Raw genomic sequence first — 11,431 nt, 5'->3', positions numbered from 1 at the left:
CGCATGAATCATCGAGGGACTACTTTCTCAGCAGAAGCGGAATTTTACTATGCGCTGGTTAGGTTTGTAACCGAATCACGACAGAAGAACGTAAACAGAGAAGCGTGGGACAGAAGCGCAATTGAACGACTAGGCAACATGATGGTTCAGTGTGCTTTTAGAAATTGTAGAAATAAACGGTACAGATGGGCACCACAAAGTTTCCACCAATTTCCAGTGCGAGATCCAGAAAGGACTCAACTGTGGCTTGTTGCTGCTGGCTTGGACATCAAAACACCGGCTCGTACATGTACGATTCGTTGGATACAACAAATTCCTCATAATCGTCTTCAAAAGCAGATGCATCGCTAACTCCTCCAAACGTGGGCATATCTTGTTAATTGAATACGCTTATAGAATTCCTTCGTTCACTCTACTCTGCGTTTGTAGCAATGACAGCGGCAGGTAACCTAGGTATCAGTCCGCCGCTGCCATAGCCTACGTACAGGAATATAAACACTGCTGCTGAGACCCCGCAATTCCCTCAAAATGCAATGCAATGCAAGGTTGGTTTTATTTCTAACATTATTCTATAAACAGACATTTAGATTTATAGTCTGTCGTTATAATTGATTTACCTCGGGTGTACTGTGGAGTGGGTAAGACTGTTTTTAATAGCAGGCTAGCATTGCCCGTTGACGTGCGCTAGCCTAGCACGAGCGAACTCTGCAACTAGAAGGACTGTATGAAATGTGTTGAAAACTGTCTCCAGTGATATAGAATACCAATGCTCACTTGGGAATCAGGCCCTATGTCCAAAATTCCGAACTACCCCTTTAATTCTCTCTCTCTCCAGGAAATGGCAGTATAAGAACGAATGCCAAACACTGACAGTAATAATTTTTTTCAGATTGCTAAGCCCTTCTGTCTATTAAACATGCGTTTTGTGTAGCAAGACAGGTAGAGAACCAGGCTGGTTCAAATAGACATGGGGTTCAACTGCTAGAATAATATGTCTAATTAATAAATGGTGCACATGGTTTTAAACGGTGCCCAAGGAGGGAGTTAGCTCAACTGCTGTAGTCACAATTACAATACGTTTTTTGCGAATATTAAAGGTACATGGGTTAAATTCTACTATAATCAGCTACTACATACGAATAAACTGAATAACACTGCGTGAGGTGTTCAAAGGTCAACTATTGCTTCCATTGAAGCGATTGCAATAGATATAATATTTAACCACCAATATGCATGCAATATCTTGTATTCAACAATTAGGAAAGCCGGATTCCAGAACCGAAAGAAGTCTTACAAAAGGACACCAACCCAGGGGTCTTACATCAAACCAGATCCCTGTACGACAGTCACACGGTGATCTTAAGATAGGAATAATTATCTAAACTCTGCATCATGAACGGTTAGCATTTAAAGTTGTCCATAGCATGCATACCGCTCGTCCACAGAAGTCCGGGGATTATCCAGGCCTGGGGATTCTTATTAGGAGAATTCTGGGATAACCTGCCTCATAGGAGAGCGGAAGAGTCCCCCCCAATAGAGGATCCTGAGGACAAGCGGTAGAAATGCATAGTTCAACAGACCTGACGAGGTCCAAGTACAAAAATAAGAAAGAATAAAATATACGTTTCCTTACAAATTATGAAAATAACAATATTTCAATAAAAGTCTTCACGTAATCTATGGCTAATAATTGGCAATATTTACAATTAAATTACATAAATAGAATATCCATAATTCATCCTAATTGTGATTGACAATATACGTGTTACGTTTTTCATTACACGCCAAGACGGTGGATACTCGATTATTACAATATATCACAACCAGTTTAATGGTCAACCAAAACGCACAGCCGTACGTTACCCCGACTGTCCCCAACTGACAACGTTCCGGTAACGACAGATGTATGATAATATTGAAATGCAGATTTTTAATATTAAGATATTTTGATAATGTTCAAATTTAAGTTTTGTATGTTTGTATTTTCCCATGTGGTCTTGTCACCCTGTTATTCTGCAGGGTCGTTCAAATTCCTTTGAGGTTAGTGGAAGTCAGTTCTCACTCTGTTCCTTTGTTGTCCTGTGTTGGTTTGGGCCCGTTATCCTTGATCCCCAGAGAAGCGCAGAGACGCAAGTGATAAGGAACGGCCAACCCCATATTTATGACATCTTAAGGAATGATGACTGAGATGACCATATGGTTAACAAAGGCTTTTTGTTTGTTGTGAGGCAGCTGCCCTCAGCAACACTTCTGAAGGTGTAAGAACCCCTGGCCACTCAGCTGACCTTTCTGCGGACCCTTTAGAAAATGAAGGGCTCCGCAGGAAGAAATCCCATCTGAGGTCTCAAATTGTTGAATAATATGCTTATTTTTAGGTCTGTTGATGCATGTTATGATTAATCTTCGTTCGTGCTTTTCTTAAGAATGTGTATATAGAGATAAGAATAAAATGAAAATAAAAATCAGTAAAAATATAAAATGAAAACAAATGGTGGATTCATATACCATGTGTGAATGTCCTCTTGTGTGTGTCAGAGCCACCAAAATAATGGAGGTTACTCGACTGTTACATACACGAGGGGATATTGAAAGCATACCACATATAAAACTAAGATAATTAGAAAATGGTTCATTATAATTAACTTTCAATAACATTTGCTTCACCCAATAACTTCTGAATTTTTCTTTTAGGTTCAAGTTTTGTTTTGTTTTAAAATATCACCCTATAAGGTAACTGTTGGAACCAGATACGGTTACAAAGAAGTGATATTGAACATACAAATTTTAACATTGTAATTTCCCTTTTTTCATCTTTTTGGGTTTATAAGATAGGAAAGGGATTAGCAATACATCTGCTCGCCAGGGACAATATAGGCTCAATTTAAATTCAGAAGTAGTGGGTAACCTTTCAAATACCACTGCTACTGCTGTAACGCTTTGTTACAACGTCAGCGTCTCATAGTCTGATATTTTTTACTCTGATAAGTTACGGCACACAGGTATACTGACTCATGAAACATTTACGGTTTACTGCATTTAACAACAGCGTGGTCTCAGGACGGCTGCATAAACCCACAACTATCGACCTTTGGTTTTGTATGTACTGGTCTTCATTTATCTTCATAATGGATTGATTAAGATGATTAAGGAAGGGAACTTCAACTTGATTGCACTACACCGTTGGTAGGATTGGTTAATTTTAATGCGCATGGCTGAAGCAATGCGCAAGGAGGGATGTAGTGTGAATATTAAATCAAGGTTGAAGGTTGAAATCGACTCAGAATAAGGAATGGGTCACTCAAAACAAAAATTTAAAATCCGTACAAGCACTAAATAGATCAATTATAATACAAACATATTTGAAACGCATACAATTTTCAGGTCCAATGTTTCCAGAAGCAAGATGAGTACCATGTATCACTCTGACACAGCTAACTTTGCACGTAATGCTTACGGTTAGATTCATGCTTACACTTACATTTCTAGGATCCCATAATGGACCTCCATTAGAACAATAAAAAATAGAATTATAGGAAATATGTTTTTGAACAACTAACTGCTGTACATGAGTTTGTATTTCTACAATAGAAACAAAAGTTCCAGAACCAGATGCAGACAAACCCGGAGCCTATAAACTACGTCCGCCGAGCAAGGAGTAACAGTCACATGAGGAAATCAAATAACGGCAGGATTTGAATCGGTTCTGTTTTGGTTGTCCACCATATAAAAAAAATATATATATATGTATATATATATTGTTTGGATAAATTACATGTATCATAATCAGCAACAGTTCGTTCAGTTTACCAGATAAAGTTAAAAGGAATATATATAGATATGGATATGTTATTGACAGAGCAAGGTGGGGTAAATGTGATGATAGGCACAACATGTTGTACTTTTATCCCCAATAGCACAGCTCCGGTTAGGTTGGTGGCCAGGGCGCTGGCATGATTACAATCCCTCAGGTTAGAATTGGCAGAGAACTCCGGCATTAATGACCCTTTCACAGGATGGATGGAAAATATGTTTGGGGGGTGGAAAGGCATGATCCAGTAAGTGCCCGTCGCGGGAATAAATGCAGAGACCGTGTTAATTGTCACCGGCTGCCGTTGTATTCCCTGTGCACGAGGGCTACTGCATCTGCTGATCACCACAGCAGTGGGCGCTACAGAAGCGCCAAGTGCCATTCAGGCTTACATGGGGATCAGATATGATCCGATGAAAGTGAACGATACATCACCTGAGGGGCCCGACCCTATCCAGCTGTAATATGTAGAATAGTCAACACCTATAGACGGGTTTCTTGTGTACAAACAATACTAGGTGCGCGCGCAGCCAGGGGGCAAAAGCCTGCTTCGGAGTGAACTGATATCAATGTAGATGCCGTATTGCTTGTAAGTTCTCCCTGACACAGTTGCAATGAAATGTCATTTTACTGAAAAATCGCTTTGTTTTTCATTGCATCACAAATCATAAAAACACTTACTGAAATGTCCGTGAATTTCACTCAACTTACCAGGTTTTGACGGTTGTTTTAGATGTTTCCAATATCAGCAGCACGATCGTAATGTTAGTTAACGCTAACAAAGTTAAAGTAAAAATGTTTACGGCCAGGCTACTTTACATGCAATACGATGCCACAGATCTTACTGTACCCGCTGTCATGTGGGTAAAGCAAATGGAGGACACAGCACGTAAAAATTATGAAACAGAAATGAAGAAAATACACATGAACTTTAATGTAAAAGCAGTGGGTCTAACAGTGAGAGCAGATGAGCCGTACCTGGCTGCTTCTCCTGATGGGGTATTCTCCTGTGACTGCTGTGGAACAGGCCTGCTAGAGATAAAGTGTCCATACAAGTACAGGGAGGGACTAGAGGGGTCAGAGACTGATGCATCCTTTTGCCTTGATGGAAACTATGGCTTGCGACCCACCCACCCATATTACTCACAGATCCAGTTACAAATGTATGTTTCTCAAATGGACATGTGTGACTTCATGGTGTGGACGAAGACAAGCAGCATCATTTGCCGGCTACGGAGAGATGAGCCCTTTCTACAGGAAACCCTTTCTACAAGAAACTCTTCCCAAGGCTGAATCTTTCTTCATGGACCACCTCCTCCCAGAACTTGTCTGCCGCTGCAAAGACCCTGACCTGGCAGAAGAGATCAAATGTCTGTACTGCAAAAAGCCAAGCTTTGGCAAAATGATCAAGTGCACAGACTGCTGCCAACACTTTCACTATCCATGTGTGAACATTACCAGATACTTCAAAAAATGGAAATGTGGATGCAAATAGATACATCCAACAATGGTAAATACTGGATGCTGGACAACAGCATTTAAGAAAAAACTGATGTAATGAGCAAAGATGGATAGGTACACCACCTGACAAAATCGAACTGACTTCATTACTGTCAACACAACAACAAACAAACAACACATCTGACTCTTTAAGTGTTCATTTATTTTTTTCTGAATGTACATTTACGTAAAATCACAAACAGCACTGATATATATTGTTCATCGCCAGAAAGAAGTGCAGTTTGAGTTCGGCAGACAATAATACTCAAAACTTAGTTGAAAGCTAGAAAAACAAAAAATGTCCAGGTATAAATGTTAAATGAGTTCATATAGTATTAATTATGTACACTCATTCATTGTTGAGATGTACATTTAATTTTAATTGCATTGCCTTCAATATATTGCATTTACAACATTCAGTTCATGTTCAATATTTGCCATGTCAGCTTTAAACGCAGTTTCTCCATTATCAAATAAATGAAATAGTTCTGCGTGCGTGGTTCTCAACCTTTTTGTACTCTGAATGATCCTGTCTGATCAAATTTAGTTATTCATAACTGTTATTAATTTTATAGTCAGAGAGAAAGAGAGTGATGAGTAAGTGAGAGAGACAGTGAGAGCAAGTAGTAAGTGACCACCATTGCCCTCATTAGCCCTTAAAAGCCTGACACAATCATGGAAAATAATGTACACCTCCTTGACTCTGAACACAGTTATCGCCGGGCCACCACAGCCCCCCTAAGGTTCGTAAGACCAGCACATATGGTCAAAATGTCATCTAGCATATCGACTTGGCTGATGGGTATGACAGTGTTCAGTATCTTAAAGGTTTTAAGCTGACCAATAACTCGTTCCACATGTATGCAGACTCTTGACAACTGACGTGAAGTGTCAACACAAGAACCTGGCAACTGAGATTTCCCCTTCGTGAAACTTGGTATTCTTAATGTTGCTCCTACACTGGCCAAATCCTCTCTAACAAGGAAACCTCTATCTGCAAGGATCTCGTCACCATGCTCAAGTTTACCCAAAAAGGCAGAATCTAAAGTTATTACCTTGTCAGAGGCACGACCTCCCCACCCACTAGACAAAAAAGATATAGCTCCTGCTGGTGTGATTCCTATTAGATATTTCATTGTGTTTTGGTGCTTATAATTTGACCAGGTTTCAGCCCTTGCTTTAAGATTGTGTGTTCTTTCTATAAAGATTTCAGTACAGTCTATAATACATCGACAATTCCTAAATTTGGGTTCAAAACACTTTGGCATGTTTGCTCTCACTGCATCCTTACTAGGCCACATTATCAAAGGTTTCACTATTGAGGACAACATGGGTATCCACTCTCTTAGTATTTTTGATACAGTTGAGAATGGAAGCCCAAATCTGTAGGCAAGGTCTCTGTTGGTGAGTCCAAGTCTTACTTTCATTAGAACCAAAAGGAGGTGGTTCTCCCAATTTAACCCACCCTTAAGCACAAGTGTGCTTCTTTTTACAATATCCAGCAGCCACATAACCATTTGTAATGATTGTAAACCAGTAAAAAAAAATATTTTAGCATTTGTGTCTTTTATGGAATCAAACCCAAACTTGGACTGCTTCAGTTGCTCCTTCAGATGTTTATTTTCTTCCTGTGTGGCATACAGTTCTCTTTTCAGAGCTTCATAATCATCACGGAGCTGGTTGTACTGCAGGTTGAGTTGGTGCATCTCTTTTCTGGACACAAACTTACATTCATCTACAACACAAAAAGGAGATAAATTAACTCATGTGCAACACATCAGCTTTCATACACAGACACACACACACAACACACAGACTATCTGTCTGGTTCTCTGTCACTCTACTCACCTGACCACCAACCAACCAATCAACCAACCAACCAACACAAACACACACTTAATAGTATGACTTGTGCATACCTTCAGAAGAATCTGCAGTATCTGCTTCAGGCTGGCTTGTGGGGCAGGTAGCAGGGGCCTTATCTTCATCTCTTATTCTCTTTCTTTCATATCTAGGACAAACAGAGTAGAGTTAAGTTAAAAACCCAAAATAATCAACACATTAAGAGATAATACAATAACATAATAAAGAAAGACACACAAGAATATCTTATTTGCTCAGATAATTAACAAGCTACCAAGAAATTAGAAAATTTCAAATACATGACACTGACCTTGCCACCTTTCCCGAGATGTCTCAGTTGCTGCTGTGTGAAAAAACGGATGGAACAAAATCTGGACTATCACAATCCATGGACGGTGACCCTGAGAAACAGAATGAGATTAGCTATGCTTATTGTTTATTTTCACCTTTTTTAACCTATTTGCTAATTTACGAGCTCAGTCATAATGAGCACCAATAGCACAAGCATTTAAGTTACGGGTTCAGAGTTAAAGAAAATCGTACACTGTAACATTAGCTGTGTGAACTGTGAAGACACTTTCTTGTATGACTTTCAGCCTGAACCAAGAAACCTACACCAGCCATGCAGCTAATGTTGGTACTTACAGTAACAACAAAAGCTAAACTTATAGGTTACGACCGCGAGCCAACGTTAAACTTTACAAACTCAGTAGAAGACGGACAAATTTGTTGGCCAGTTAGTCAGTAAATTACACTAATATATCCTCATTAAGTATGGTAAAATCACACGCAGTCCTACTCATTATCCAGCTCATGTTGGAAAAGACAAACATACCAGAAACGAAGTGGGCGCTGCACAGACTCTCGCCGCCTTTAGGACCTTCGGGACGGCCAATCCGCCCTTTTAATGGCCTGGAGCCACAATCTTCTTCTTCTCTTGGCAAAAGGATGAGATCCTCTCGGGATATTAAACAGTTTCCATCCATCCTTTTGCCGATTCGTGCAGTTTACAGCACAACAGCTCCTTGTCATTTTCGTTCTCCGCTGACTCCGCTGGTAAACAAATGACAAATGTCCCGCTTTCTGCCCCCGGGCTGCGCGCGCACATCTGCGATGACGTTGCACAGAAACCCGTCTATACTATTCTAGTAGAAGCGCCTGTATATAAGATAATCAATATCCCGGATTTACTTGAATAACAGATTTTAAAACAACCATACCAGACTATGTTTGTTATTGTGTAGTATTGCTTGGTTGCGAGTGCAACCCGTTATTTCTGAATCGCTGCATTGATAATGGTACTGTTGATCTTCTTTGAGACGGTTGTTTTACAGGCCACCTGTTGCTGACACGACGACGACGGAGAACCTGTTTGGAGGCTCCCATGATGTAGGAGTAACCTCTCTGAGATGAGCCCTTGACAAGGAGGGACGAGTCTTGGGTTCATGAATTACAGGCCCGACGGCGACAGAAAAAACAATGACTACGATAATAACATCGCCCAAAACCACCCACATGAACCAGCGCACCAATACACGAAGATCACCTGAACCCTCCAAATCCATGCTAGCCTATCAATCATTTTGAAATTTTAAAATTGTATTATGACCACCAATTTTTACTTTACTTTTGCACATGTTGAAAATTGTATGACCTTGTAGCACATGACCAAAAGTATTAGCTCAGGATTTCTATGGATAGTTTTGTTTGTGTGCTGTTTGGCCATGTGATTGTATGATAACAAGATTTATGTTCATTGTTGTATTGTTAAACAATGACCTGTATTTCCAATGAGACCCACAATGTGAATACCGTTTCAGTATTATGAGCGCGTAGTGGTTTTTCTCTATTCGAGAGTTGTTCCCACACGGTTGATGGTGTTGATGATTTGTCCTACTTTGGATATGTTTTCGGTGTGGTAAATGGTGTTTATGATTTAAAATATTATTGTATGGTCATCTGAGATGACCAAGGAGGGATTGTTACGTATTTTAAGAATCTAAGCTACCCACACATAGGCCCAATGAAGTAGGACCAAACATATAAGCCGTAAATACCATACATAGCCACAAGGGGAGCAAGACCTTACTGAAGGCTGCAATAAATACTTTAGCCACAGAAGGCAGCACCACAGACCAGGCGAGAAAACCGAGGGTTACCCCACATCGGCTCCCCCCACTACTTCCGGACCGCGCTGTTCAGACCATAACAGCCTACAGATCGAGTATTGTCTTCAGAATCTTCTCGGCAGCGATTAGACATAGATGGGTTTATGTTTTTGATCAGCTAGGAGACGCTCAGCACGTGTTTAGAATACATCTTCAATCTCTCTTTGCTTCAGAGTATCAGTTTACCGTGGTCTGAGGATCTCATCACTGCTTTTTGCAGATGATGTGGTCCTGATGGCATCATCGGCCTGTGACCTTCAGCACTCACTGGATTGGCTAGCAGCCGAGTGTTAAGCGGCAGGGATGAGGATCAGCACCACTAAATCTGAGGCCATGACTCTCAGCAGGAAACTGTTGGATTGCTTACTCCGGGTAGGAAATTAGTCCTTAGCCCAGGAGTTCACGTACCTCAGGTTCTTGTTCCCGAGTAAGGGTTCGATGGAGCGTGAGATTATCCGCAAAATTGGAGCAGCCAAAATTGGGCTGTAATGCGTTCCCTTTACCGCACTGTTGTGAGCCTCAAGGCAAAGCTCTCGATCTACCGGTCGATCTTCGTTCCTACCCTCACCTATGGTCATGAGGGATGGGTGAGGAAGAAAGGAGCGAGGTCGTGGGTACAAGCGGCCGAGATGGGCTTTCACAGGAGGGTGGCTGGCATCTCCCTTAGGGATAGGGTGAGAAGCTCAGCCATCTGTGAGGAACTCGGATTAGAGCCGCTGCTCCTCTGCTTAGAAGGGAGTCACTTGAGGTGGTTCATCTGGTAAGGATGCCCACGGTGCCTCCCGAGGGAGGTGTTCCAGGCACGTCCAGCGGGGAGGATGCCTCGGGGAAGATCCAGGACTAAGTGAAGAGATTATATCTCAACACTGGCCTGGGAACATCTCGGGATCCCCTGCTTGAGCTGCTGCCCCCGCGACCCGACCCCGGATTAGCTGTTTGACAATGCTGATGAGGATATCTTTGATCATTTGAAATGAGGAGCGTGTAGATCAACCAAATATACAGTAGTGGTTGAGTTTGCACAGTATTCATCACTATTTCAGGCCGGCAAGAGGACTGTATAGCCTTTAGGGCTGCACCCTTGCTGCCCCTTGATTAGTTGATTAATCGGTTGGATTAGTCGATTAATTGGTTGGTTTAGACCTAGTCAACTGGACTTTGTAAGTAATTTTTTATGCTTTTTTCCAGCTGAATGATTATCATTTTCCAACAGTGATCAGCAATCTTTACTAAGCATTACATTAAAAAGGTCCTTCTGCAACAACTTTACAGTTGTGTCAACTTAATCAACTAATCGATTAGTCTATAAAGTCCTATGACTAAAAGTTTACTCAGAATTTCTAGTTTGGGGTCCATGTACAAAAATGAGATATAATAAAAAAATACATTTCCATTAAAGAGATCTCCCATACTTGGTACAGCGCACCACCCGATGTGTCTATGTTGGCTTCGGAGAGGTTGATCCTGCTGGGCAGACACTTCCAGCAGTGGTTATCAACACTATCCAGAGTGCCCAAGCGCCTTTCTATTCCGCCCTTGACGCAGGGAAGTTGGGAGCTTTCTCTACTTGGCGTGACAGCAACCACGTTGTCCTATCTCTTTGTGAGGCGGGCAGTGAGCTTGGTTTCCTACAGTGCTTCCTGGAGACGCTTGGCTTTCTCCATTATCAAATTCTATGCAGCAGCCATTTTGGCTGGCCCCCTGCAGGCTGTGACGGTAACTGGTCACCCACTGGTCAAGAGATTCTTTCATGGGTAGACGTGTCAAAACTGTTTTTTTCTCACCTGCTTACACCACGCTGGGATTTTCCCTCTGTGTTGTGTGGGTTAACCAGGCATTGGCTATGTACGTCAAACGTTCGGCCACGTTCCGTTCCACACAACAGTTGTTCGTAAGTTATGGCGACGCTACCAAGGGCCGCCATACCCGGCTCTACACAGGGTGTGGCTGCTTGGACAGCTCTATTCTAGGGTGTTTCGGTGGAGGATTTTTGAGTGGCTGCGTCATGGTCCTCCCCCGGCGCTTTTTATCTGTTTCTACATGTTAGACATGTCCAGGGGCTCCGCTCTGTGTTTGAGTCGGGACTCCTACG

At 41.7% G+C, this 11,431-nt stretch overlaps 1 long non-coding RNA gene across 1 annotated transcript; it reads right to left on the bottom strand.

The window, feature by feature from the left end:
- Positions 1-5,789: 5,789 nt before the first annotated feature.
- On the bottom strand, positions 5,790-8,256 carry LOC132464787 (uncharacterized). The gene is made up of 4 exons (XR_009527345.1): positions 8,007-8,256; positions 7,482-7,572; positions 7,228-7,319; positions 5,790-7,043 (listed from the first exon to the last, which is right to left on the bottom strand). It is a non-coding gene; the product is annotated as an uncharacterized LOC132464787 (long non-coding RNA).
- Positions 8,257-11,431: the final 3,175 nt, after the last annotated feature.

The sequence above is a fragment of the Gadus macrocephalus genome, chromosome 9 (assembly GCF_031168955.1).
Source record: "Gadus macrocephalus chromosome 9, ASM3116895v1".
In the NCBI taxonomy this organism is placed as follows: Eukaryota; Metazoa; Chordata; class Actinopteri; order Gadiformes; family Gadidae; genus Gadus; species Gadus macrocephalus.
This window is presented reverse-complemented; position numbering and strand designations above follow the sequence as displayed.